This window comes from Pantherophis guttatus, chromosome 2, assembly GCF_059756535.1.
Source record: "Pantherophis guttatus breed Tessera chromosome 2, ASM5975653v1, whole genome shotgun sequence".
Taxonomy (NCBI): Eukaryota; Metazoa; Chordata; class Lepidosauria; order Squamata; family Colubridae; genus Pantherophis; species Pantherophis guttatus.
In genome coordinates this window covers 228,575,628-228,601,234 of record NC_142064.1, presented here as the reverse complement: position 1 = coordinate 228,601,234, position 25,607 = coordinate 228,575,628, and the positions used below count along the sequence as shown (strand labels likewise).

Here is a 25,607-nt window from a genome sequence, read left to right as displayed (position 1 = left end):
CACAGCTTCTGACCTTGAATTTCTGGCGGGCACCTTTCTCACTTTCAGCTTGAATTCCATTTGGCAGACGCCCAAACCAAAGGTTCTTGGCCAACACCGTCTCTTCAGAAGATTTATGGGCAGCTAGCTTATCTTCACTTTAGCGCAAGCCAACCAGCAAAGCATATGGACCTGAGATGGCAACATATGTTTGAGGAACTGCAAGATGGCATCGTGTAACGGTACTGAAGTATTTGGATTTTTATTTTTAGTGCTGTTATTTCATTTAAAAAAAACCCCACATTTCTCTGTGTTTATAATTACAGTTCTGGAGACTATTTCTGTATCATATGATGATCTTCTTCAGCTTTATAAAGAGTAGCTAGGAAGGTAGCTGGAAAGATAACATTTGGGGTCCTTAAAAAAAGAGCTATTTGCAAGCAGCCCTTTTTATTTAACTGACATTTCGATAAGTTAAGCTCTGTGCACTGAAGCTGACTTCCCATTACTTATTTGGAAGAAAAATAGTTCAGTTTGGAATAGTGGGAAAAAGAAAATGAATATTTCACTTATCCTGGAAATATTTATATATCTCTATCTTTCTGTGTGTGCATTCATTTACATGCATGAATGTATAATACAGATAGTCCTCGACTTACAACAGTTTGTTTAGTGATCGTTCAAAGTTACAACGGCACTGAAAAATGTGACTTATGACCGTTTTTTCACAGTTATGACCTTTGCAGCTTCCCCATGATCATGTGATCAAAATTCAGACGCTTGGCAACTGGTTCATATTTATGACTGTTTCTGTGTCCCAAGGTCATGTGATCCCCTTTTGCGACCTCCTGACAAGCAAAGTCAATGGGGAGGCCAGATTCACTTAACAAACAGGTAATTAACTTATCAACAGTAGTGATTCACTTAACAATTGTGGGCAAGAAAGGTCATAAAATGGGGCAAAACTCACTTAACAAATGTCTTAACAACAGAAATTTCGGGTTTGATTGTGGTTGTAAGTCGAGGATTACCTATAGAAGAACTGGAGGGAGAAAACAGACACTCATTTTTAATTTAGAATTTAATCTTATTCATTGTACCTTTCATCACTATAGAATGTGCCATACTTTGACAGACTTACGTGTGATGCAGCCTATGATTGGAGGGATCCATACCAAGGGTGAAATTCAGCTGGATCTCTCCGGATCACGCGATCCGGTAGCACCGATGGCGGGAATCTCCTCCCACCTGCGGAACATGGTGGCACAGTTGTTAGAATGCAGTACTGCTGGATGAGTGCCGGCTGCCAGCAGTTCAGCAATTCAATTCTGACTGGCTCAAGGTTGACTCAGCCTTCCATCATTCTGAGGTCGGTAAAATGAGGACCCAGATTGTTGCGGGCGATATGCTGACTCTGTAAACAGCTTAGAGAGGGCAGTAAAGCACTGTGAAGCGATATAAACATCTAAGTGCTATTTCTAACTAATTACATACAGTATCTGCATTTACCGTTTAAGTTGCTCCTGTCCTTTGCTCATGCCAACTTGGCTTTGAAGTTGCTTCAGAAAATTGTGTCAGGACTGATGAACTTTGGCAGCAGCTTGCAAGGATTCAATCCAAGCTTGTATGCGATCATATTTTCCCATTGAACAATTCCCTTGCTGCTGTGTCCTCCCACCTTTTGGTATCAGGAAAGCAATGGCCAATTACTTTCCTTGCTGTGAGCAAAGCCTTCTGTAAATAAATACAGGCAGGCACAATAGACAGCTTTTTTGGGGGGGAAATCTTTTCACTATTTCTTTTTGATATCTTTCAGATCTAGTCTAACCATGAGTGCTATAAGAACACAATGGCTATAACCTTTGCCTTGTAAGCAGGGGTGAAATCTAAATTTTTTTGCTATCGGTTCTGTGGGCATGGCTTAATTAGTGAGCGGGGCTTGGTGGTAAGGTGACTGGGAGGGCGTGGCTTGGTGGTCAGGTGGGCGTGGCCAAGTCAATGTCACTTCTTTGCCCTTTTTTAACCTACAAAACACAACACAACACAACTGGCTCACCCACAATATAAAAGCAGCTATGCTAGATCCAAAATGGCCCCTGCAACAAGCAGGAACCTCACACAGCCACAAAAAGCCCAAAAAAACAACTTTCACACTTTACACACGCAAAATTCCACATACAGCTTTGTGAGATTTTGTGTGTTTGTGTAGTTAGAGTGAAAGAGTACATAAACACACTAAATCTCAGAAAGCTGCACAAATATTATTTTATTTTAATTTATTTTTATTTTTATATAAAAGCAGCTAAATTTAAAACTTCCTAAACTTTAAATGGCTAGGTCTAAAAAAAGAACAACTAAAAAAAAACCCAATTAACTATTTTTTTAAAGCTCCCAAAGGGGAAAAAAACTTACCCAATATAACAGGGGTCTCCAACCTTGGCAACTTTAAGGCTTGTAGACTTCAACTCCCAGAATTCCTCAGACAGCTTTGCTTTGCTGGCTGAGGAATTCTGGGAGTTGAAGTCCACAACTCCCTGCCTGCTTGATTGCAGGCAGGGAGATTCAGTTGCTTGCTGATGCAATGGATTGCAGGGTTTACAGGAAGGCGTTGCGACCAGCAGCTAAGGTAAGCAAGCTGAGGGGGGGAGGGGGAGGGATTTTTACTACTGTTAGCAGGCAACTCAGCTGGAGTCGTCAGAGCCATTTAAAAGGGAAAAAGTTTTTTTTCTTTTACGTGGCTCTGGCGATCCAAGCTGGGTTGCTGATCAGCAGGCAACTCAGCTGGGATCGTCAGAGCTTGGCTGGTCAGAGCCATTTAAAAGAAAAAAAAGGCTCTGATGATCGCGTGGCTCAGCTGGGCATGGGGGGGCGGGGGCAGGGATTTTTGCTACCGGTTCTCTGAACTGCCCGCCGCCATCGCTACCTACTCGCCCGAGCCGGTCCGAACCGGGAGCATTTCACCCCTGCTTCTAAGTAGAAGTTCCTTGAAGTTCCTACTCTGTCATGTGCTTTAAAACATGAGTCCCCAATTTCTGGGCCATGCACTGGCACCAATCTGTGGCCCGTTGTGAGCGTGCAAAGCTTTATTTGCGCATGCATGGAATTAAGTTGAGTGCGCAAAACTATTCCCTCCTTCCCCACCGCCACTGCATTCCACTGCCGGTCCATGCAGCCAAAAAGGTTGGGAACTACTGCTTTAAAACAAGCAAGCAAACAAAAAGCTCCAATGGTATATTGCTTTACTATTTCCCACTCACTAGAGCTCCTAGGTAGCCCAAATAACTTATGATCTACAATATAAGTTGTAATTTATAACTTGAACTCCTTTAATTTCAAGCTATTGGAGAAAAAAAGAAATGGTGCAATGCAGGCCATTTTTTAGTGCAAGGAAAAGTAGGAAACTCGGGGAAGAAAAAAATAGTAATTTCCTAACTGTCTTCTAGTTGCACAACAAGAGTTATAGCTTTTGTGTGTTATAACACTCATAGCAAAGATTGGTATTAAAAGGTATTAGAGGTCACAGTAAGCGTTGGCTTAGTTCAGGGGTGTCAAACTCAAGGCTCAGGGGCTGGATCTGGCCCACGGGGTCCTTAGATCTGACCCATGGGGCCACCCTGGAAACAGTGACGGCCCGGCCCGTGGTGCTTCTGCAAGTGAAAATGGGCTCCTGAGCTCTGTTTTTGGCTGCCACAGCCTCCTGCAACTGTCTGCCAGCTCAGGAGCCTGTTTTCGCTGGCAGAGCAGTCGGGCTACCACAGGTGCCCCTGACACAAGTGACGTTGAGCTGGCCATGCCCATCCTGGCCATGCCCAGTGATCAAACACAACCCTGATGCGACCCTCAATGAAATCGAGTTTGATACCCCTGGCTTAGTTGAAGGGATGGCGAGGTAGCCTACCAGAAGCTGAAGTGAGGTACCCAAAAAAGCACAAGGGTCTCAAGGCAGCACCATATGAATAAGAGTATTTTTGGAGTGGAGCATAAAAACCATTCTGAGATCACATTGATTGGGTAGCAGGATTAACAAAGGACAATAATTTCTGACCTCCTTAATTTTTTTTCTACTGAAATGGCAACCAGGCAGTGCACATAGCTGAACCCTAGATCAGTGTTTCTGGCAACTTTACAGTGTGTGGATTCTGGCTGGGGAATTCTGGGAGTTGAAGTCTATTCATCCTAAACTTGCCAAGGTTAGAGTCACAGACAATCACTCTAATGAAGAAGACCTCTGCTGGATCAAGCTGAAAGTCTTTTTTTTTTTTTTAATTTGATTTATATGCCGCCCTTCTCCGGAGACTCAGGGCGGCTTACAGTGCGTTAAGCAATAGCCTTCATACTTTTGTATATTTATACAAAGTCAGCTTATTGCCCCCACAAACTGGGTCCTCATTTAACCTACCTTAGAAAGGATGGAAGGCTGAGTCAACCTTGAGCCTTGGAGAGATTCGAACCAGCAGTAAATTGCAGGCAGCTGTGTTAATAACAGGGTGCTTTAAACCACTGTAGTACCAAGTCTGATTTGGTATCTTCCAGTGGCCTGCCTAGAAGCCTAAGTGGGGGAAGCTTTCATCATTGCCATATTGTAATAATATAAGCATATTCAAAAAATAAAATGTGTGATTGTAGTTCCCCTACAATCTGGCTGAACTCAAACTCACATCACTTTGAGTAGACTGAGGGCAGTCCCTATCAATGGTGGGTTGCCCCTGGTTCGCACCGGTTCTATAGAACCGGTAGTAAAACCGGCAGGAGGCTCCGCCCACCGACGTTGACGTCATCAAAATGCTTCTGCGCATGCGCAGAAGAGCACGCATGTGTGGCCCCACTGTGAACCGGTAGCAAAGGTAAGTAGAACCCACCCCTGGTCCCGATCCACATTTCCTTTCAGACATAAAGTCAGATAACACTGGGACCTTTCTAGAAACAAGTGACCAAACTCCATGTGAACTGTGACTGGAAAATTCAGGGGACTAAAATGTTTCTTTATAGTCACTGACTGAAGTTTGGAATCAGTGGTAGATTTCAAAATGTTTTACTACCAGTTCTGTGGGCGTGGCTTGGTGGGTGTGGGAGGGGGAGGATACTGTAAAATCTCCATTCCCTCCCCAATCTAGGGGAAGGTTACTGCAAAATTCCCATTTCCTCCCAATCAGCTGGGACTTGGGAGGACAGAGAATAGATGGGGGCAGGGCCAGTCAGAATTTGTACTACTGGTTCTCCGAACTACTCAAATTTCCGCTACCAGTTCTCCAGAGCTAGTCAGAACCTGCTGAAACCTACCTCTGTTTGGAATGACCGAGAAGTGGGGAGTCTAGAAAAACTGAAGCAGAGGAATAGATGCTTCAAGTGTTGGTATTTTAGTAGAAATAAGTGAAAGTCCAGGCAGGAACTTGGGATCCTGACTGGACTTTTAAGATTCTTGATTTATTTGTCAGAATAATTCTATTGTTCTTTCCTTGTGCAAATCAGGAAAGTGAATATATTTCCTTACTCTGTTATCCATTTATTATCCATCTATCAGACTACCGTATGTGTGATGATATCAAATTTCTTCTAGGATGTTCATATAATCAGTTTGAAACACAAACCAGTCCCTTGTTTTAAATGGGACTTTGGGGAAAAGAATGAACAATTTATAGCAGACCAGTACCATCCTGGGGTCTACCTGCATTTTCTTTTATATATTTTTTCTAAAATGCTGTTTTATCATGAACTAGAGGACCCTGTAATTTATCTTTTTTGATACTACCCTAAAGGATGTACTGGTAAGGCAGCTCAGGAGATGAGCCTCTCTCATTCACACACACACACACACACACACACACACACACACACACACACACACACACCAGAGATGGGGGAGAGATGCCAGGTGAGAGACCTTGTGGGTGACAGGTGATGATAGTAGGAAAGAGAATTCCTGGGAGAGGAGGTTGAAAATTTTCATTCTTCTATCCAACTGCTCCATTGTTCTATTCCAGAAACATTCACATGAACAATCTGAGGAACTTTGTGTAGCTTTCTTTTTAGTAATTATCTGATGTAGCTACTTTTTTGTCTTTAAAATATCCTAATGCTGAAGCCTACGGCATCAACCAAAATCAGAAAGCTCCAGCGCAGAACAGTTGGATTTTTAGAGTTGGGTTGCATGCAAGTGTATGTGCGTTTTAGGCTTGCTCCCTCATTTCTTCAAACAAGGTGCCTCTTACATGCTAACATTCTAGAAAGAGAGATGCTCTCACGCTGGAAAGTGATTGGTTTTTTTAAAAGAAACTATATAGGGAAACCCACACATTTGACCAGATAGACAGACAGATAGAACCCAGATTCCCTCAACATAATTCCTTTCTAACAATTCATTGAGTTGGAAAGAATTTAAAATATACTTATGTGCTATTCCCTTTCTTGTGTATACAAAAATCCTTTCTCTGCCAGGAACAGAATGGGAGAAAACCAAAAGTAATATTTAAAAGAGATGCCACAGCATACTGACTGGGGAATACTGGGAACTGAAGCCTTTATATCTTAAAGTTGCCAAGTTTAAAAACACTAGTCTAAAAGCATCCTATGCAATAAGTTTACTTCTTCATTCATACTCTGCTCTTACACCTTATTTTAAAAACATGCAAAATCACACACACACACACACACACACACACACACACACACACGAAAGACAGATATAGACATTTTCATAGAGATAGAAAATTGTTTGTTGTTGTTCATCCAGCTATCTGTTTCTTGTAAGATGTATTTTGTTTGCAAGATTGACTCCTCAAGGCTCATGTACAGACAGATTGAGTTCAATCAGAATGCTTCTAATTTTGCCCACTGCTTAATACATAATATGTCTGTTTTCATCTGAGTCGTTCCTGGCAGAGCGTGTTGTCCTTTCTGGTTTCTTGTTCTTAAGAGTCTTTCCTTCTTCATATTACCGAAAGTCCACATTCTGTGTCTTTGTTATTCCATTCAGATGTTTGCATTTGTTGTGTGGTTTCCAAAAAACTCTTTCAGATTCTTCTCTGGTCTTTGTTTATGACTGGAGTTCCAAATTCCTCACTCCCAGTCCAGAAAGTGAAATATTTCCAATGCTTTGTATTATTTCCAAAATCTGTGACAGCTTTACTTCTGCTGGTGTTCCCATTTCAGTTCAAGGGGATCATTATTTGGCTGCTTTTTAGCTGAAATCTCCCTCCCCAAGCATTTTGTAAATGCTTTAGCATTACAAAGGAAACAAATGTAAACTAACAGTACTTAGGCTGCTTTGACATTTAGGATGACAGTTTAGTCTGCCAAACAAAGGCATGGTCTGGTGCCCCTTTCATTTCTGAGACAACGCTGTGCCAATATTTCTTCCAGATGTACTTGCTACTCTGGGGCACATGTTTGTGAAAACAGAACGGCATTTGCTGTGTTCAAAATTTGATCAGGCATCACCCAATAGTGCATGAAACTGAAATTAGGAGAAATACATTGGAATTGAAAGGTTTTTGCATTCACAGCATAGAAGACTTGCCTCTAACTATAATTTACTGCTACAACTAAAGAAATATGGAAACAATGCTCCCAATTGCTTTTTGAAATGCAAAAAAAAAAATCCACCTGAAAATCCAAAGTATGGATGTACACTTTGAAGTCATTTTTACTAATGTTATAAGATCACCAGGTTGAATCCACTTTCTTTGATGGTGAAACTTTAAACACCCCCAAAAATATCATCATAAAAATTTCCCTCTGGGGAGGGAAGAAACAGGATGTTGAGAGTGAAAAAGCATTGGTAAAAAGTAAAAACTCAGTTGGCATCAGCGTGGAGGAACCAGCTGCATCAGGTAGCAGAAGTTAAAATACAAGCAGGCAGGATTTAATGTCTGGATGGATGATTTGAAAATGTTGGCCCTAGCATTGGAAGAAGCACCATTTCATGCTCAGTTGCTGGCAGCAAAACATGTTGGAATGTTACCGCCCCAAACTGCTATCTCCTCAGATCCTAAATGGTACTAACTGTTTGAGATACTGGCATAGTTTTATGAAATCTAAGGACTATGTGAGATACACACTCAAATCTGAAGAAAGAGAGAGAGAGTGTGAGTTACAGTTCTATATTCAGCACATGTAGAGACATATGCAGTGCAAGCATTTCAGATATATAAAATTAGGCCAATTGAAGGGTTGCAAAATTATAGCACATCTGTTGTCTTTGATCTGCTTCTCCAAATCAAAATCCACCCCGTTTGCTTATGGATTGTTCTGCCATTGCTAGAGAAGGAACCCACTCATATATTCTAAGAAGAGACTAAAACAAATTCACATTGAATTTGGAAGTGGTGAGTAGCATTGGTGGAGGCAGTACAGCCAAATACAGCAGACGATGCACTTCTCATATTGGTTCTCAGAGGTTTATACAACAGCACTGTTCAAACACATTTAGCATGGTTTATTATGTGAACCCACTCTATGTGGTAATTTTATGGTTCAGTGTGATGCACAAATCCAGAAAATTGGGTTTCTTTCAATTAGGTAAGATAGTCTGTTGACAAGTGATTTCATGAACACATCCATGCAGTTTTCTGTTGAGCATATTATGCATCAATTATCCCTGGGTAAACATATTGTATGAATACAGCCATACAGTCTTAATCCTTAATCAGCTTTTAATACCAGATCAAACACACAATATTGCATATACCTCCTAGCTGGTATGATGGGAATAATAATGTGTTGGCTTAAAAGTCTTTATGTTAGAGATCTCGTATTCATAGAATGGAGGCAAATCACACAATCTTCCATACTTGTTCTATTATTATGGATGATAACGGAGGCCAACCAAAGCCAAGCAGGAAGAAGCAAAAATGTGCTTGATAGCAATTGTGCGGATGAGTTTCTTTTGCTCTCGCGGTGAGGAATCCAACCCGATTTATTCAGTGGCATAGAATGGGAAGCATTTGGGGCCCAACCACATCTTTCTATTTCACACTTCACCAGGATATAAAGAATGCTCCTGAACATCAGCGTCCTGAAAGAAGACATTACTTGACCAAGTGAACAGTCCATCTAACAGTGTCACCATACTAGGGGAAAACTAGGCTTTCTGATAGTAAACTGACCTGAGCTGTTTACTATTAGGAAGGAACCTGCAGGTACATTGATAGGACAAAAGTTGAAAATCTAGTGCATACTTCCTTTGTCTTAGTAAAAAAACATTATGTGACAATCTTGATTGACTGAAACAGAGATCAATTGCACTAGGACAATCATAGCATATGGAATATTGGACAATGGATGAAAGAGAAGCAAATGGTAAAGAGCAAGAATTATTAAGTGGATGAAAGAAAAATGCATGTGGGCTTATAAAACTAAGAGAAAAGAGACATGTATAAAGTTGAGTTTAGCTGATCTGTTTTTGTGGAGGGGAACTGATGAATACATGCAGAGAAGTGAAGGTGTAGGTTTAATTATAAATGAAAAGGCTAAATATATGCTATGAAATATGCAGTGATTCATCCAGGCTGCTATGTGTGCTTATGAAAGTAGGAATCCATTGTTGGGTGATAACTGCATGTTACACTCCAATACCTATGACAATGGGAGAGATAAGTTTCAGGAAAATTCTGCAACATTCTGAAAATGATCCAAGAGAAACTATTATGCTTCTGTTAACCCAAATGTATAAGTAGGAAACAGCCAGGAGTTCATAAATACATCCACGCCTTTTTTTGTTGAGAGAAAAAGTAAAGAGAAAAAGATAGGCCCATTTGGAAGCCCAAGAATGAATTTGAATGGTGATTGGTAAGTATCAGTTTAAGAAAAAACATATGTTTCTCCTAAACATATGATTGAAGCACAAACCTATAGATAGGTTTGTGCAAAGAAGCACAAACCTACCTATAGATTGCAAAGAAATGAATAAAAAAATCATATTTATGATGAAAGTCTGATAGAATTATTGAAGGATACAAGAAAATGATTTGATATGGGATAGCCAGAAAAGTATGTGGAGTTACACTACTGGAAAGTATGAAAAGCAATGCTTGGTAGAACTAGAACTATGTTAGTGAAAGAGGCTGTGGGTGAGGGAAAATACATATAAGAGAACATTACTGCAAAAAATGGGGCTGAGAAAGATATCTATCATTATCTTGTATCTTTCAATAATTCTATCAGGCCATATGCATGTACATATACACATACACATACATGTACACACATGTAGACATATGTACATACACACACATGTAGACATATGTACATATGTACATATACACACGGGTACACATATACAAGTAAAAAAGACCAAGGAACAGTTAAGAATAAAAGGTAGTGAAAATGCAAAGTACTCTTTATAGAACTAGAACAATTGATTTAAATAGAATGTCTAATGGAAGAATGCATCAAAGACCAACAGTGTCGTTTTTGACAGGAACTTTGTGGTTGGTTTCAAGGAATAAATATTCTTTGAAAGAAAAGAGAATGGTTATGTGTAAGAACATTCTTCGACTCACTTTGTTAGATGCAAATGAGAGTTCTGTCAGGAGAAACCTACAAGTTAAGTTCAATGCAGTGGGTTGGGATTCTTAAGAATTGTGCGTGGTAAAAAAACACGAGATGGTCAAGAATTAATAGCTGCTGTGCAAATGTGGATTGAATACAAAAATGAGTGACCAAGAGGAACACAGTAACACTGTGGTGGTTACACTATAAAAAAGATGTTGAGACTCTAGAAAGAGTGCAGAGAAGAGCAACCAGGATGATTAAGGGACTGGAGGCTAAAACATACAATGAACGGTTGCAGGAACTGGGCATGGCTAGTCTAGTGAAGAGAAGGACCAGAGGAAACATGATAGCTGTGTACCAATATTTGAGGGGCTGCCACAGAGAGGAGGGGGTCAAGCTGTTTTCCAAAGCACCTTTTCCAAGGCCAGATAAGGAATAATGGACGGAAACTGAACAAGGAGAAATTCAACATAGAACTAAGGAGAAATTTTCTGACAGTGAGAACAATCAACCAATGGAACAGCTTGCCTTCAGAAGCTGTGGGAGCTTCATCACTGGAAGCTTTCAAGAAGAGACCAGCCTGCCATCTGTCAAAAATGGTGTAGGGTCTCCTGCACCCTACATCTTGCTTGGGCAGGGGGTTGGACTAGATGATCTACAAGGTCCCTTTCAAATCTGTTAATCTGTAGAACAAATAAGGACTGAATCAGAAATATGTGGAAGAGGAAAGAATGGTTGAGACGAAAGGAAAGATTTTTAAAAAAATTTATTATGAAATTCTCAGAAAGAAAGAGGTGACAAATTGAAAAGAAGTAAAGGTAATATATGACTTGTTGAAAGCAAGCATGGTTTGCACAAACACAACTATACGGAGAGTTATATTGAATGCTGTAAACTAGATTTAGCTATACTTCCTTTTCTTTTTCCCAACCTCATATGATGGCTTTAATTTCTTTTGCTGACAATTTCTTACTCCTTTTCTGCAACATTGCATAGCTTTGCTCACTTTGAAAGGGAACAGCATGATGTAAGCATCAATATCTACCCAGAGCTAGCCTCATATCCTAGGCTGCCAACAAAATAAAGGACAGCTGATCCCGAAAGGTCATGCATGCACTGTGTGAGTGTGTTTGTGTGTGCAGTAAAATCAAGACTGGATTGTTACAGAAACGTGAAGCTCCTACACTCTTTAAGACCCAGAAAGAAGGATCATCCAAAGCAAGGAACATCTGGCAACCTTGTTTCAACCAATGGCTGGCATCCAATGGGAACTCACAAGTGGAGGCATTTGGTCTGCTTTATTTGAGAAATTCCTGGTTACCCAGAAGTTTCTTCCTTTCCTGCTCTCTTCTGAAATCTCCTGCACAAATCTGGCAGCCTGACAATCCACCCACAAAGCTCCCATGACCCCAACAATCTTGAGAATCGTTCACATACACAAAGCCCGCTGTGAATAGACATTTCAGCAAAACGGGAGTGCTGTTGGCTTGCATCTCTCTGAGCATCTGACCTAACATGTTTCACCCCCTTCATCATATCCTCTACGTCCCAAAATTGCTCGACCACCACCGGCATTACTGCATCTTGTTCCCTCTCGACCTAATGAAGAGTGCGCAGGCTGATTGTAGCATATTTTATTTAGGAATACGAAGTCCAATTTTGATGGGGCTCACTCACTACCAGGAAAATCTACAAAGGGCTGCAGCCCTAAACACTTGGACCAGGGGTGAAATCCAGCAGGTTCTGACAGGTTCTGGAGAACTGGTAGTGGAAATTTTGAGTAGTTCGGAGATCCAGCAAATACCATCTCTGGCTGGCCCCAGAATGGGATGGAAATGGAGATTTTGAAATATCCTTCCCCCAGGAATGGGAAGGGAATGGAGATTTTGAAGTATCCTTCCCCTGCCATGCACACCAAGCCACGCCCACCAAGCCACACCACGCCCACCAAGCCACGCCCACAGAAACGGTAGTAAAAAAATTTGGATTTCACCACTGACTTGGACTAAGACCAAAGATCTGACCTGCAAAAATTTGCAAGGCTGCAAGGAGATACAGAAACGATATCTCTCAGCTATGTTTTGGATCATATCATCTGGATTACTGCAGCCCAGGTCTCGGAATTGTATTATATATGCACATGCATGCACATACATATGTACACATTCAATAGTAGTTGAATTCCTGTCACCTTGTTCCAAACATTTCAGTGGGAAACAGCCCCATTAAAACTAATTATGTTGCAAAACAGATGCCAATTAAGAGAGAAAATGCCATAAATTAAACTTCCCATGTGCCAGTTTACTGCTGATTGTTAACAATAGCTGGTACTGAGGAATATAGGGACTTTTAGAAAATGGCAAGGACTAAGCATACGAGTACCTTGCTGGGCTCCCGCATGTTAATTATCCTAGTAAAAAAGCACCAGGATATCTGGCCTGTAATTGGCAACTTTCTTTGCAAGTGTGTTAAATTAAAAGGCATTAACTCGTAATAACAAGTAAAAATACTAGACATTTGTATATCTTCCGGCTGTTCTGCAATTGTTTGCTCCTGTAAAACCTCCCCATTCCAAGCAATGGCTAAGCTCTGTGCCGAAGTTCCATTGTCCTCCAAGGTATTTGGGCTGTTATGTAGAACAGGAATATTGTGCAGGTTCAGGATTCGGAGCCTAGCACCCCTTCTGATGAAAGGGGCCAGCTGAATCGATATCTCCTGAGGAGTCACAACCCAACGTCCAAATGGTCTCCACTGAAATGCACTGCATTTTTAGGTGATGTCATCATTGTGGTCTGATCTCATAGTTGCACTAATTGCTCAAGGCAGTTTAGCTTCAGAACAACTCTGTGAGATGTTGGACTGGGAAATACCGACTGGTCACAAATTATTCAATGAATTGTATTGAATGGGGGCTGGACTTTGAGACTCCAAAATCCAGGACCTTAAGTATCATGCCAAGCTGGTTACAAGTCTTCTGTTATGTCTACTTTCTTTATTATGGCTCCCACATACATGTGGGTTACTCAATGCGGCGGTCATGACATGATGAATATTAGGGTCATGCATACTTTGAAAATGATTAAGAAGAAGTGGTTTGGCTCTTACATGAGCACACAGCACTCTGGTGTTCATTAAAGTAGACTTTTTTTTAAGGCTTCTGCAGGAGCTTGAAAAAATTTTCACTGGTTTAAGAGTAGCAGTCACTTTAATGCATAGATTCTTTAATATTCATAAGTAGCCCTCCCCTTGCATTTCTTGCAGACATAACTGATGGTTGTTATCACAGGGAAAAAAACCTTCCTAAATGCAGCCTTATGTGAAGTTAGATCATTGCTAGAAATGTCTGCACTGACAGGCAGGGGAGTTTCCAGGATTTAGCCCAGCTGTCCCCAGCTTGTGTTCTTCCAGATGAATTTTACAAGAATTACATTTCCCATACCTTCCCGCCAGGATAGATATGATGGTTGAAATTATGGTGATTTAAATCCAATACTCAGAATTACAGGGTAGCCTGGTAGATACTATCAAACTGCTCTAATATGCTTTCTCAATGTTGAAATGCAGCAACATCCAAAATTTCCTTCCTTCCTTCCTTCCTGCCTGCCTGCCTGCCTGCATGCCCGTGCCTTCCTTCCTCCCTCCCTCCCTCCCTCCCTCCTATATACCACTCCAATCTAGTGGGACTCTAGGCAGAATCCTTTCTACAGTAAAAAGATCAAAACAAAATGAAAGTGAAATGAAATGAAATAAAACAGTAATTGAAAATATTAAGGCCCAAAACAAACAAACAAACAAACAAACAAACAAACAAACCAAACAAGAAACTAATTTAGCTGATGAGAACCACCCATTCAACACAGAGTGGGAGATTCCTATGGACCTTCTTAAAAAGCCAGTTTTTCACAACTCTTGTAAACTCTTGTAAACCATTACAGGGTGGAGTATAGTTTGATCTTGGGTGGTAGGCTATTCTAGAAACAGCAAAGAGAAGGCTCCATTCCTTAGGCTCTATAGATGAGGAAAGGGAAGAGAGGGGAAGTAAACCTGCTCATCCCCATCTTACTGGACATGCAGAGGCCACTCAGAGTATATGGTCTTGTAGATATACAGGTCCTGAGCAATACAGAAAGCCAACTGGTAGCTACTGCAGGGAGAACTTTGAAACTTCCCATTTCTACTTAAGTAGGAGCAGATGAAGCTTCTGGATGGTTTTCAAAGGCAGTCCCACGGAGCGTGGATTGTAATAATACAAATGGGAGATGACAAAGGCACTGGTGACAATAAATTGGGACTCCCAGTCCAGGAACATTCATAAACACTGCACCATAACCAGTAAAGCCATCTTGGCCCCAGCTGTTCTCAGTTCTTCAAGCAGGAGCTGTGAGTCCCAAAAGGCTCCTAAATTGCAAACCAGCCTGGGGAAGGCAAGGCTATCCCCATTTCTACAGCCGTTTCTTTTTTCTGGAATTGTGTCTGGCCCTGACATTCCCCATCTGGATCCTAAAACCCCAGGGAGATCTACCACATCCCATGTTTGCTCAGGGCCAAGATGTTATACACGAGACTCACCAGGATATAGAATAGAATAGAACAGATTTTTTTATTGGCCAAATGTGATTGGACACACAAGGAATTTGTCTTGGTGCATATGCTCTCAATGTATATAAAAGAAAAGATATGTTCATCAAGAATCATAAGGTACAACACTTAATGATAGTCATAGGGTACAAATAAGCAATCAGGAAACAATCAATATCAATATAAATTGTAAGGATACAAGCAACAAAGTTACAGTGATACTGTCATAAGTGGAAGGAGATGGGTGATGGGAACGATGAGAAGATTAATAGTAGTACAGACTTAGTAAATAGTTTGATAGTGTTGAGGGAATTATTTGTTTACCAGAGTGATGGTGTTTGGGAAAAAACTGTTCTTGTGTCTAGTTGTTCTGGTGTGCAGTGCTCTATAGAGTCATTTTGAGGGTAGGAGTTGAAACAGTTTATGTCCAGGATGCGAGGGGGTCTGTAAATATTTTCACAGCCCTCTTTTTGATTTGTGCAGTATACAGGTCCTCAATGGAAGGCAGGTTGGTAGCAACTGTTTTTTCTGCAGTTCTAATTATCCTCTGAAGTCTGTGTCTGTCTTGTTGCGTTGCAGAACCAAACCAGACAGTTATGGAGGTGCAGATGACAAACTCAATAATTCCTCTGTAGAACTGTATCAGCAGCTCCTTGGGCATTCTTTGTTGTGCTTTTTTGATGATGTTTTTGATGTTAGCTGTCCATTTTAGATCTTGCGATATGGTAGAACCTAGAAATTTGAAAGTCTCTACTGTTGATACTATGTTGTCTAGTATTGTGAGAGGTGGAAGTATGGGAGGGTTTCTCTTAAAGTCCACCACCATTTCTACGGTTTTGAGTGTGTTCAGTTCCAGATTGTTCCGGTCGCACGAGGCTAGTTGCTCAACCTCCTGTCTGTATGTGGATTCATCATTGTCTCGAATGAGACCAATCACTGTTGTGTCATCTGCGAACTTCAGTAGTTTAACAGTTGTATCGTTATAGATGCAGTCATTGGTATACAGAAAGAAGTGGGGAGAGCACACAGCCTTGGGGGGGGCCCTGTGCTAATTGTACAGATATCTGATGTTATTCTGCTTAGCTTCATCTGCTGCTTCCTGTTTGTTAGGAAGCTTAAGATTCACTTACAAATGTGTTCACACTTATTGGTAATATTTGACCCCATGATGACTGATGAGCTCCTCAATGGCTTCATATAGATGTGAAGTAACAGGGGTGATGATGGGGGGAAAAGTGTGAAACTCTGTAGTATCTAACAACCTTGTGGTACCCCAGCCACCCCTGACTGGAACCGCCATCCCAAAGAGCCTCCTTTCTAATACTCCCAGGTGATCCATAGAATATCATGACTGATGAAATTAAAAACTGTGGAGGCAGCTTGGGGCTACTCAAGACATTCAGACAGTTATCACTGCTATCACCTACCTGAAACAGATAGGCCATTCCTGCCCCACCCTGCGATGCTGCAGGAGCTAAGGCTCTTCTTGTCTAACCTTAGGGCAGGGATTCCCAAACTTGACAACTTTAAGACTTGTGGACTCCAATTCCCAGAATTCCCCAATCAGCATGGTTGACTAAAGAATTCTGGGAGTTGAAGTCCACAAGTCTTAAAGTTGCCAGGTTTGGAACTCGTGCTTTAGGCACAAGGTAGCAACTAGGAAGATCAACCTTACTCAATAACAGCAGCCATTTATTCTGGCTCTGAGGGGCGGTAGTGGCCGGGGGGGGGCACTAAAACTGGGCCATAAGATTTCTTTTATGGCAGAAACCTCTCATTAGCTGGCCCTCCCCTGCCCGCCTGTGCACGAAAGCTTGTGAGCTAAATTCAGCCCTGCTGCCACCTGTTCCTAGTCATGCTGGCAGGATGACTTGCAGGAGAATAATTAGCAGCTGCCACCTCAGCCCTCTCAATTAAGATGCTAATCAGAAGCCTTCGAAGCAAAGCAAGTGAAGGAAACCTACAAAGAGCCCTTGATCCGGAGGCAAAGGTCTATCTGTGCATTTTGCAAATATGACCACAGGCATTGCCACCACGGGAGGACAGATCAGCAAGAAAGTAGAAATCGGAAAGAAATGTTGGCTGCCTGCTGCTGTTTGTCTCACCGAGATGTGGAGGCCTGGTGTGATAGGCAGGAAAAAAAAAAGAAGGCAGCATGGCACTTTTAGCGTGGGGGTGCGGCGATGGGAAAAGTTAGGTTTAAAATGTTTGCCTGTCACCTTGGGGTTAGCAGCATCGGTGAGGAAGAAAAGTGTTGACTCTTCCCTTGTTTTTGTTTCCTAGTGTGCTGATCTTACAAATAATTGTTCTGGCAATGACTTGTAAACAATTGGATTAAGTTTCTAGATCTCATTGAGACCTAGACTGAAGCAGTTTCTTGGCATTCTGAAGAATCCAAAGGCCATCCGGCTGTGACCGTTTTTTGAGTTTGCAGATTTCTAATGGGCCACCCATTGGTGACAATGCTGGAAGCCATATGATGATCCATTTAATCTTGCATAAATTTACATCTTGATTACTTCTCCAGTTTTAAATAATTCTGAGTCTGATGGAGGCAAAAAGAACTACAGGGGCTTTTCTGGAAGAGCAGAAGGGGTTGATGATCTGAACTTTTTTTCCCCAAGAAAGCCAAGTTGTTCAGGTATTAACTTATGCCATGTTTATTCAGTACAATTATAGAATATGTGGAGGTCTTTTTGATATCCTAAACCAGGAGTGTCAAACTACCATTGTCATGGTGGCATCATGTGACTATTGGGACTTTTCCCCCCTTCGCTAAACTGTGGGTGTGGCCAATGATGCATCCAGCCCGTAGGCCGGGAGTTTGACAGCTCTGTCCTAAACATCTTCCATCTTTACTGTTTGGTAACAGACAACAGAAAACTGCCTTGGGGGCTGCCACATTGTTATCTGTGTGGCAAAACTAGGAAGAATACCAAGGGCGATGATTTCCCAAATGTTTCAAATTCATCTACCTGACCCTTCAGAATGGGGAGGCAGGGTATGTTATGAGTCCCCTCTTTTAAGGAGGTCCAGCTGGTTGGTAGGACTAAGAAAAAGGGCCTTCTCTGTGGTAGCTCCCTCCTTGTGGAATATCATCTCTGTGATGGAGGGGGCCTCGATGGACCATAACCTTATCTCTTTTATTTATTTATTTATTTATTTGTTTAAATTTCTATACCGCCCTTCTCCAAATAGGACTCAGGGTGGTGCACAGCCTAAGTAAAAACAAAGCATACAAAATTTAAAAAACAGTATTAAAATAATTAAATATTCTGGCCGTAAATTAAAACAACCCAATTTAAAATCAATTTAAAATTTAGCTCAAGCCAGCCCAGCTAGTTGAAATAAATAGGTTTTCAGGGCCCGACGAAAAATCTGGAGGTCTGTTATTATACGTAACTCTGGGGGAAGGTTATTCCAGAGGGTGGGCGCCGTCACAGAGAAGGCTCTCCCCCTGGGGGTTGCCAGCCGACATTGTCTGGCGGACGGCACCCTGAGGAGGCCCACTCTGTGCGAGCGTACTGGCCGGTGGGAGGCTATTGGTGGCAGTAGGCGGTCTCGTAAGTACCCCGGCCCTAAGCCATGGAGCGCTTTAAAGGTGGTCACCAACACCTTGAAGCGCACCCGGAAGACCACCGGGAGCCAGTGCAGCTCGCGCAGGAGAGGTATCGCATGGGAGCACCTCGTCGCCCCCATAATCCCCCGCGCGGCCGCGTTCTGAACCAGCTGGAGCCTCCGGGTGCACCCCAGGGGGAGCCCCATGTAGAGAGCGTTGCAGTAGTCCAGGCGGGAAGTGACTAGTGCCTGAGTGACTGTGCGTAGAGAGTCCCGATCTAGAAAGGGGCGCAACTGGCGTATCAGGCGAACCTGATAAAAAGCCCCCCTGGCCACGGCCGTCAAATGGTCTTCTAGAGACAGCCGTGCGTCCAGGAGGACGCCCAAGTTGCGAGCCCTCTCCGTGGGGGCGAGTGATTCGCCCCCAATAGCCAGCGATGGCGTCAGCTGGCTATATCGGGACGCTGGGAGCCACAGCCACTCGGTCTTGGAGGGGTTGAGTCGGAGCCTGTTTCTCCCCATCCAGGCCCGCACGGCCTCCAGGCACTGGGACATCACTTCAAGGGCATCGTTGGGGTGGCCTGGGGTGGAGATGTACAGCTGGGTGTCATCAGCGTACTGATGGAACTCCACCCCGACGCCACGGATGATCTCACCCAGCGGCTTTACATAAATGTTGAACAGAAGGGGCGAGAGGACCGACCCTTGTGGCACCCCACAAGCAAGGTGCCTCGGGGTCGACCGCTGCCCCCCCGTCAACACAGATTGCGACCGGTCAGAGAGGTAGGAGGAGAACCACCGCAGAACGGTGCCCTCCACCCCCAACCCCGCCAACCGGTGCAACATGATACCATGGTCGATGGTATCAAAAGCCGCTGAGAGGTCTAACAGGACCAGGATAGAGGAGCAAGCCCTATCCCGAGCCCTCCAGAGATCATCCACCAATGCGACCAATGCCGTTTCCGTGCTGTGCCCAGGCCGGAAGCCGGACTGGAGCGGGTCTAGATAGACAGTTTCATCCAGGTACCGGGGAAGCTGTTGCGCTACCACACTCTCAACAACCTTCGCAACGAAGCAAAGGTTGGAGACTGGACGATAGTTAGCCAAAACAGCCGGATCCAGAGAGGGCTTCTTGTGGAGGGGCCTCACAACCGCTTCTTTCAGAGCGGCCGGCAGGACCCCCTCACTCAAAGAAGCGTTAACAATCTTCTGGAGCCAGCCTCGTGTCACCTCCCGGGAAGCCAGTACCAACCAGGAGGGACACGGGTCCAATAAACATGTGGTCATGTTCAGCCGTCCCAGGACCCTGTCCATGTCCTCGGGAGCCACAGGATTGAACTCCCCCCAGATAACACTCTCAAGACCTGCCTCAGTCATCCCGTCCGGACATACCCAGTCAGAGGCCAGCCCTTCCCGAATCTGAGCGATTTTGTCATACAGATACTGCACAAAGTCCTCAGCTCGGCCCTGCAAGGGGTCATCCCGCGCTTCCAGATGGAGGAGGGAGCGGGTCACCCTAAACAGGGCGGCCGGGCGATTATCTGATTACGCGATAAGAGCGGCAAAATAGCTAGATTTTGCCGCTTTTATTGCCACTAGGTAGGTCTTAATATGAGACCTCACCAGTGTTCGGTCGGATTCGGAGCGGCTGGTCCTCCAACTACTCTCCAGGCGTCTTTTCTGGCGCTTCATCTCCCTAAGCTCCTCGGAGAACCAAGGAGCTAGGTGAGTTCGGTGCCGGGTCAGAGGCCGCAAAGGCACGACACGGTCCAAGGCTCCGGCAGCCGCACTATCCCAGGCGGCCACCAGGTCCTCAGCCGAGTCATGAGCCAGAGTCTCAGGAAATGGCCCAAGCTCCATCTGGAACCTATCAGGGTCCATCAGGCGCCTGGGGCGGAACCACCTGGTCGGTCCCACCTCCCTGCGGCAGGGTGCAGCGGTTAGAAAGTCCAGTTGAAGGAGTGAGTGGTCAGACCATGACAAGGGTTCGATGACTATATCCCCTGTATCAAGGCCACTCGACCACTGACCAGAGACAAAAACTAAGTCCAGAGTGTGTCCACCCGTGTGAGTGGGGTCATGAATTAACTGAGTAAGGTCCATGGCCGTCATGGAAGCCATGAACTCCCGAGCCACCTCAGACGTTTCGCTGACAGATGGCAGGTTGAAATCCCCCATGACTAGAAGTCTGGGGGTACCAACCGCCACCTCAGCTATGACGTTGAGCAGCTTGAGCAGGGCCGTTGCCACGCAGCAGGGAGCCAGGTACGTGATCAACAAGCCCATCTGTACTCCACGACCCCATCTCACAAAAAGGGACTCACATCCGGCTATCTGTGGAACAGTGGTCTCCCTCGGATCAAGACTTTCCTTTATAATAACCGCCACCCCCCCACCCCTGCCCTGAGCTCTCGGCTGATGGAATGCTCGGAAACCTGGTGGGCACATATCCACGAGGGGAACCCCCCCTCATGGCCCAACCAGGTCAATCTACTAGAACAAATGAGCCTCACAAGCAGTTTACACTAAACTGTTTTTATTTACATAAAATAAAACAAGGTCTATTCAAAAAGAATATTAGATGTCATTCTCTTTCTTAAGTGTCCTGTCAGCTCTCTGGTGCAATTGCTCTATGCGATTGGAGTTCGGGCTTTTCTTCCTCAGAAGGAAGAGGCTTTAGTGACTTCAGCTCTGCCTCTGATCCCGAAGAGAAAAAATGTCTGCTGGCAAGCATCTCCTTTTATACTGTCACAGTGGCAGTTAGGGGAGGGCATAGAAAAGCTCGGGAGATTCAAAGCCAGGAGCTGCTCTCTGATTGCCTTATTTAATTGTCTAAGCCAAAGGCCATTAATAGGCACAGCAACTGTGAGGGAATGTTTCTCTCACAATCTCCATGGAAATAAGATTGGCCTTCACCTTGATATTCTTTTGAAAGCCCCTGAAGGCCTGGTTTTGCCAGTAGACCTGGTGACTCCAGGGTGATAAAGATCTCATCCAGTTTGATGATTGTCTGGGCGGCGGGAGGGGGGAGTTGAGGGTTTTGTATGTGGAGTTTTACTTCTGTAAGCTGCCCAGAATCACGAGTGAATTGGGCTACCATATACATTTTCTTAATAAATAAATGCGAGGCCCCTTTTTGGACATGATTAGCATCACACGTAAAAGTTTTGATATTGCCATGATGGCTGCCATCTTGACATATATATATATTTTTAACCTTGCCCAGAAGCTGATAGTATTTCTCTCTCTCAGATACTGGTTCAGAAAAGAATGAGAGAAACAGAAAATAAATTTGAAAAATATGTATTTTTAACAGCCACTCCCACCCCCACCCCAGTCAGCAATTCTTTGATGCAAGTCCATCAATCATGCACTGTGTGATGAGGTGATCAAGCTCCTATAATCACTGACTATGTTTGCTCCTCAGCCCCTCTGCCTATGAGCTTGGTGGAATCACTGGGTAGTTTTGGGGTCAGAAAGTACCCAGAGCCAAGTAGGGATATATAGAGTGCAGTTATGAGAACTTTAGGGAGAGAGCATTCATGGTTAGCTTACCAGGATTGTAACTAGGCAAGATGTAGGAGCATGGCAGCAATGCAAAGAATTGGGTGCACTGGTGTGAGCCATTTTTGAACTCCCAGATATTCTTCTTCTCTTTGCTGGAGGGCAACACAAAAAAGTAATGGAGACACCTACTCTCTCTTGTAGCCTTGGATATGGTGGAGGGTTCCATCCCACAGCCACTGCTGAAAATACTTGCAAATGCCATGCCAGCTGGTTTTGGGATGCATAGGGAAAGGGAAGCCATCAGATATTTTTTTTGCCTCCCTCTAGCAAGATGTAGACAGCCCTCCATCAAATTCTAATAGCATAGGGAGCAGATGTTGAAGAATGTGTGGGCATCTTAATGTGGGAGGGTGTGCCTTCATATTAGAGAAAGAATAGGCAAGATTTTCAGTTAAGCTGTCGGTGTTGCACTCAGTAACTTTGCTTTAAACATTCCATTTATCTCTACCTTGGAGGACTTCCTTCCTTCCTTCCTTCCTTCCTTCCTTCCTTCCTTCCTTCCTTCCTTCCTTCCTTCCTTCCTTTCCTCCCTCCCTCCCTCCCTCCCTTCATTTTCTACTCAATATCCCTCAATGTCTACTAAATCTCAGCTCTCTAATCCCCCTTAGCATAACCGTAATACCATAATTCATTAAAAGTTAGTTACAATCTATGATAATCACTATAATAAAAAGTAGCTGATTTATTGGAGGGCTGTCCAATATGTGTTGGCTCTGTGTGGTCTGTCTCTATAATAATACACAACATATCTATGTAATTCCCAAGGTGGGGTGAAAAAATCCAATTCAAAAAGAAGACCTTATTGCACAAAAGTGGAGAAATAGAAGATAGGATTGGTGCCATGTCTCTTATAAAAGCACATTGACATCATTTAAATGATCAATAACATGGTGAAGGGATATAATCAGGAGACCAAATCAAATAACAAAAACTAAAAAAAAAATGTAAATAGTTGGTGCAAATACACCTTACTTAAGTGCTAAAACTATCTTGAAATAATCTTTTTTTTTTGCTGGCACCTAATGGAAAGTTGGAGTATCTCCCTTTTCGTTGTTTTAAATTGGATTGTGGATCAGTTATACATTTGGAGGAAAAAAATTCCAGGAAAACCCTCATGGAATATATTTCAGCAGACTAACAAGGATGTTAAAGAGTCTTACATTTCTGGAAGGAGCATTAGTAGATAAATCAACTGCAGCTCATGAAGCAGATCCTTCTTACTGCCTCATAGTTATAGGGCACCTTCAGACAATAAACGTTTCCATCTCCCAGGCTATCTGAAAACTCCCAGGGCTGTACTATACTTTAGATTAGATTGGGAACTTGATCAAACATCCCTGAAGAAACCAGTAACAAATAATCCCTGTATCATTGCCAAGACAACTATACAGATGTGCCTCTAACATCACCAGAAGTTGAGCTTCACCCCCAAGGGTCTTTTAAGTCCTTGCCATGAGTGTTTGATTACCAGAAGATCATCTCATCAAAATTCAGGACTACGGCTTTCTTTAAGCCTGGTTCAACCATTCCCGAAGCAAAGAACCTGATTTATGTTTTTATTGGGGAGGGAAAGGAGGTGTATTGGCTTTCATCAAGTTCCAGTACAGAATTCTTTAGAAATGGATACTTATTCTTAATTCCGATGGCCTGTTCACCTCTGGGTTCTGCAAGAAAAATATATCCAGCTGCTGGAGGCAGGTCTTGCTCTCTGTCAGTGGATTATGGTGTGCGCGCGACAAATTAGGCCCTCTGGCTAAAGGAGGAGGGATAGATTAAATAGCCCCATATGGGTCGGCTTCACTTGTAAACACAAGTAAATGACTCATCTATATTTCTCTCTCTTTTTCTTCCCCATCCCCCGATTCCTTTCAACAGATGCTAAGGAGGAGGAACCAAAAGCTGTGAGCAAAAACCTTCAGTAAAATCCAGTGATGTTAAGTCTTGGATGCCAAATGATGGGGTCCCATCTGTTTGCCTTGCTCAAATGCTGTTAAGTCAGTTGATTGTGATTAGGAGCTGCTTTTCAACAATGTCTAAACTTGACAGTGTGGGGAATGTTGGAAAGAACCCAGCTTCCTGGTACAGAGGTCTGAAATATTCGATTTCTTTGTAAAGCTGCAAACTGAAGCAGGAAATACTAGAAATGTTATTTCTATAACGGCTATATTATGACAGCCTATCAGCTAAAATTCATTGGATGCAAATGAAGTCTTAGCACCCTCCTGCAGACATAAGCTTGCATACAAGGACAGGCTGTTGGGGCAATGTTATCCAACCCCTTGCCTAGACAAACTGATGCTCAGTAGAAGACTTTCAGTGTTAGCCAGCATGACCACAAAAAATGTTCCTGATCTGTTTCCTTGGGAGACAAAAACTATTCAACACCACTGACAATATTGCTATCCTTCAAAAAGACCTTGACTATCTGTCAGAATGGTCAAACAATTGGCAACTCCAACAACTCAACCAACAAATGCTCTGTCTTACACATTAGCAAAAAAAATCAAAACACAAAATACAAGCTGGGCGGATAAGACCTCGTAGACGACCCTCACTCTGTCAAGGACCTTGGAGTACTCATCTCAAATGATCTAAGTGCCAGAGCTCACTGTAACAGCATCGCCAAAAAGGCATTAAAAGTTGTTAACCTAATCTTGCGTAGCTTCTTCTCTGGTAATATTGTACTACTAACTAGAGCATACAAAACATTTGCTAGACCAATTCTCGAATACAGCTCATCTGTCTGGAACCGACACTGCATATCAGACATTAATACAATTGAGAGAGTCCAGAGATATTTCACGAGAAGAGTCCTCCATTCCTCTACCTGCAATAGAATACCTTATGCCACCAGACTTGAAATTTTGGGCTTAGACAAGTTAGAACTATGCTGCCTTCAGTCTGACCTAAGTAGCATAAAATTATTTGCTACAATGTCCTACTTGTCAATGACTACTTCAGCTTCAACTACAACAATACATGAGCACAAAATAGATACAAACTTATGGTAAACCGCTCCAAACTTGATTGCAGAAAATACGACTTCAGCAATAGAGCAGTCAATGCCTGGAATGCACTACCTGACTCTGTGGTTTCATCCCCAAACCCCCAAAGCTTTAACCTTGGACTGTCTACTGTTGACCTCACCCCATTCCTAAGAGGTCTTTAAGGGGCGTGCATAAGTGCACCAGCGTGCCTACCATCCCTGTCCTAATGTTCCCTTTTATTCGTATCCATTTCATGTATTCATAATTATGTTTGTACTTATGTCTGTTATCTAATGTGTGCTTGATGAAATAAATAAATAAATAAATAAAAAATAAAGGACAGAAGATAGAGACCAGCCTCACCTATCCAATATAACCAACTACTGAGGGCAAAAGGCCATTAAAAGGGAAGACATATTAAAACCTAGTTGAGTCTACAGAGAGGAG

At 43.1% G+C, this 25,607-nt stretch overlaps 1 long non-coding RNA gene across 1 annotated transcript; it reads left to right on the top strand.

The window, feature by feature from the left end:
- LOC148115542 (uncharacterized) lies at positions 1–24,825 on the top strand. Its single transcript, XR_015731680.1, has 2 exons — positions 1–221; positions 24,049–24,825. It is a non-coding gene; the product is annotated as an uncharacterized LOC148115542 (long non-coding RNA).
- The last annotated feature ends 782 nt before the right edge of the window (positions 24,826–25,607 follow it).